Source organism: Citrus sinensis, chromosome 4, assembly GCF_022201045.2.
Source record: "Citrus sinensis cultivar Valencia sweet orange chromosome 4, DVS_A1.0, whole genome shotgun sequence".
NCBI lineage: Eukaryota > Viridiplantae > Streptophyta > Magnoliopsida > Sapindales > Rutaceae > Citrus > Citrus sinensis.
The window spans coordinates 7,709,857-7,714,295 of record NC_068559.1 but is presented as its reverse complement, the minus strand read 5'-3'; the positions used below and the strand labels follow the sequence as shown (position 1 = coordinate 7,714,295).

At 34.6% G+C, this 4,439-nt stretch overlaps 1 pseudogene; it reads left to right on the top strand.

Moving 5' to 3' along the window:
• Positions 1-259: 259 nt before the first annotated feature.
• LOC102610241 (UDP-glucosyltransferase 29-like) lies at positions 260-1,872 on the top strand (annotated as a pseudogene).
• The last annotated feature ends 2,567 nt before the right edge of the window (positions 1,873-4,439 follow it).

The following is a 4,439-nucleotide window of genomic DNA, read 5'->3' as shown; positions in this document are numbered from 1 at the left end:
ACTTTCAACAATATGAATTAGGCATTTGGTTGAAACCGTAAAAACATTTTCCCTGTGAAAAGCAAAGTTGTGTACAATATCCTTATATTTATCTGCTAGAAATAATCAAAGACAAGATTTGATGCCTAGAAAAATTATTGATATTCAAAATCTTAAACCAAAAACACTTACGCAACGGTGAACACGAACCTTCATTTCCTGATTCCACGCGCATATTCTGGGCCACCCGTCCTCTTCCACTTTATTACCCGCTTGCTATAAATCCTAAGCTGCCCAAATCTTGCCAAAAGCAACAAGTCACTAGGTAGTAGCAAAAATACTCTCAAATCATGAATAACAGACAAAGAAATTATTGTGTTTTGATGTTTCCATGGCTTGCCCATGGTCACGTATTTCCATTTCTAGAGCTAACCAAGAAGTTTACTAAGAGATCAAATTTCTACATATACTTTTGTTCAACTCCTGCCATTCTTGATTCCATTAAACTTTCGGATAACTTTTCTCTTTCAATACAACTTATCGAGCTTCATCTCCCTTCATTGCCCGAGCTTCCTCCTCACTATCACACAACTAAAGGGTTACCGCTTCATCTCATGCCTACTCTCAAAAAAGCCTTCGACATGGCTAGCTCTAGTTTCTTTAACATACTAAAAAATGTAAACCCTGATCTGTTGATTTATGATTTTATTCAGCCATGGGCTCCGACGCTGGCTTTGTCACTTAACATCCCGTCTGTTCTTTTTCTTACTTCTTCAGCAACTATGGGTGGTTTCTTATTTCACACCTTTGAGAAAACCCCAAGTGAGGATGATGGTGAGTTCCCTTTTTCTTCAATTTTTATTCATGAATATATGAAACCAAAGTTTTCCCACTTGGTTGACTCATCTTCAAATGGCATTAAGGACAAAGATAAGTTTCTTCAATGCTGTGACAGCTCTTGCAATGTTATTTTGATCAAGACTTTTAGAGATCTCCAAGGGAAATACATTGATTATCTATCTGTTTTGATGAAGAAGAAGTTGGTTCCTGTTGGTCCTCTAGTTGAAGACCCTGTTGAGGAAGATGATCATGAAGAAGGAATAGAAATTATCCAGTGGCTTGACAAGAAGGAGAGATCATCCACGGTGTTTGTTTCATTTGGAAGCGAGTATTTTCTTCCCAAAGAAGAAATGGAAGGTATAGCCCTAGGGTTAGAGTTTAGTGGAGTTGATTTCATTTGGGTTGTCCGATTTCCTAGTGGGGTGAAAGTTAAGGTTGATGAAGAATTGCCAAAGCATTTTCTAGAAAGGACGAAGGAGCGAGCCATGGTTGTTGAAGGTTGGGCCCCGCAAATGAAGATTTTGGGGCATTGGAGGTTTTGTGAGTCACTGTGGATGGAGCTCGGTGATGGAGAGCATGAAGCTTGGTGTTCCGATTATCGCGATGCCGATGCATCTTGATCAGCCGTTGAATGCAAGACTGGTTGAAGATGTTGGCGTTGGGATGGAGGTGAGAAGAAACGAGAATGGGAGGATTGAAAGGGAAGAGATGGCAAGAGTGATCAAAGAGGTGGTGGTGGAGAAAAATGGAGAGAAATTGAGGAGGAAAGCAAGGGAAATGAGTGAGAATATAAGAAAGAAAGGGGATGAAGAGATTGATGAGGTGGTGGATGAATTGAGCCAGCTTTCTGGATGATCAGCAGGATTAACGCTTTTTAATTAATCTTTGTTTTATGGCTGTGACTATAATACCTATGGGTGCTGTATTCTAGAGTTTAGACATATTAGATGGTCCAATTTAATTAAATTTTGTCGATATGCATACATATAAAATAAAAATATGTAACATATATAAAGAATAAATAAATATCTGCAATAAACTAATTTGAAATAAGCAATGTAGTTTATTTTTATTTTTATTTTCGATCATCATTTCATGATAATTTGTATATTATAATTTTAATTTTGTGATGAATTAAAATTATTATTATGACTGAATGGCAGTATATGTTATGTTGTTCTAAATAGATGGTCTTAATTAATTTCTTTTTTTTAAGAGAGGTTTTACTTAAAAATCTTTTTATAAATAATTTTGTAACAAGCTATTAGAGTTTTATTAAAAAAAAAAAAGAGAATGGTTATAAGTTGCGACGCGATTGAATTCAAATCCTTTTGCTTACACAAGGGCGTAGGAAGGATATTGTCTGTCCCCCACTTAATTTAAAAAAAAATCTAGTCTTTTATTTATTTATTTTTTGATAGATTGAACCTTTTATTTTATATATAAGTCTTGCCTTTTTATTTATTTTTTTAAGTCTTGCCTTTATAAACTTTATTAATCTACTCCTTTATTTTTGTTGAGGATTATTTTTTTTTCAATTAGAAAATTAAATAAACGAGACGATATAAAGAGCAAAATATAGAGAATTTACATAGTTTAGCATTTGGTCTTCGTTTACGGAAGTCAAAAGAGCAAACTTTACTATTTAGTAATAATTACAATGAGTTTTTTTTTTAGCCATTTGCTTCTGGATTTTGCTTGTCCTTCATGCATTAAGGACTTTCTATTTACAATATAGTTATTGATATCTCCTTATTTTGATATGTTTCCATCACTTAATCAGAGTTTGATTTGGAGTCCATATTTGTCTCTTTCTCAAAGTTGGTTTCTAAAGCCTCTAGATTGTTCCTTTTTTTCTTTTCCTTTTTTATTGCCACTTTAATTAATTAATTGACTTTTCATACTCCATGCTCCATGCTCCATGCTCCATGCCCCATGCTCCATACTTCTATTTTAATTAATTATTTGACATTCATGCTCCATGTTCCATGTTCTTTAATTAATTATTTTCTTTTCATGCTCCACACTCCATGATCCTCTATGCTCCCACTTTAATTAATTATTTGACTTTTCATGCTTCATGCTCTTTAATTAATTATTTGACTTTTCGTGCTTCATGCTTTATGCTCCATGCTCCCACTTAATTAGTTATTTGACTTTTCATACTCCATAATCTATACTCCATGCTCTTTAATTAGTTATATGCTCTTCATGCTTCATATTTCATGCTCCATGTTTCATGCCCCAACTTTAATTAGTTATTTGATTTTTCATGCACCATGCTCCATACTCTTTAATTCATTATCTTGCTTTTCATGCTTCATGCTCCACTCTCCATTCTTGTGCACGACTTTACATGCTTCACTCTTGTGCATGGCTTTGCATGCTTTACGTTTCCTTTTCATGCTTCTTGCTCCACTTTTGTGCATACTTCTACTTTAATTAATTATTTACTTTTCATGCTCCATACTCCATGCTACATACTCCCACTTTAATTAATTATTTAACTTTTCATGCTCTATGCTCTTTAAATGATTATTTGCTCTTCATGCCTCATGCTGCACTCCCCAACTTTAACTAATTATTATGCAATATGCTCCATGCTCCATGCTCCATGCTCCATACTTCACTTTCCACTCTTGTGCACGGCATCGCATGCTTTTCTCTTGTGTATGGCTTTGCATGCTTCACGTTTCCTTCTCATGCTTCTTAGTATGGCTTTGCATGCTTCACGTTTCCTTCTCATGCTTCTTACTCCACTTTTGTGCATGCTTCCACTTTAATTAATTGTTTAACTTTTCATGCTTCATACTTCATGCTCTTTAATTAATTATTTCACTTTTCATGCTCCATACTTCATGCTTTTTAATTAATTAATTGCTTTTCATGCTCTATGCTCCATGCTTAATGCCCCCACTTAATCAATTATTTGACTTTTCATGCTCTATACTCCATACTCTATGCTCTTTAATTAATTATTTGCTTTCATGCTTCATGCTCTATGCTCCAACTTTAATTAATTATTTGACTTTTCATACTCCATGCTCCATACTCTTTGATTAATAGTTTTGCTTTTCATGATCTATGCTCAATGTTCCATGCTCCACTCTCCATTTTTGGGCACTGCTTCCCATGCTTCACTCTTGTACATGGCTTTGTATGCTTTACGTTTCCTTTTCATGCTTCTTGCTCCACTTTTATGCATGCTTCACTCGTGTGCATGGATTTTCATGCTTTATTTTTCCCAATATCAGTTGCACCCAAGCTCTTTGGAGCTTGATTTTAATGGCTTAAAAGAGTTATTTCCTCACTTATGTATACATTTGTTGTTGCCCCTTCTATCCAACAACTAAGCCAATTCTCACTAATACAAATTGGTACTTTTCTCTCTTGTTCAACAATCAACTTTCTTTTAATCTCTTCTTAAGTTTAGGTTGCCTCAAATTTTTGGTGAGAATTTGCTGTTGTTTCTTTTTTTTTTTCAATACCTAGTCAGTAATGTATTCAAATTCTTAGGATTTCTCTAACTCTGAGCTTTGTGAAAATCCTGTAGAAGAGGATGATTATCGATCTGGAGCCAGTCAACCACTTATTGTAAAATTTGCCCCTGTTTCTTTTTC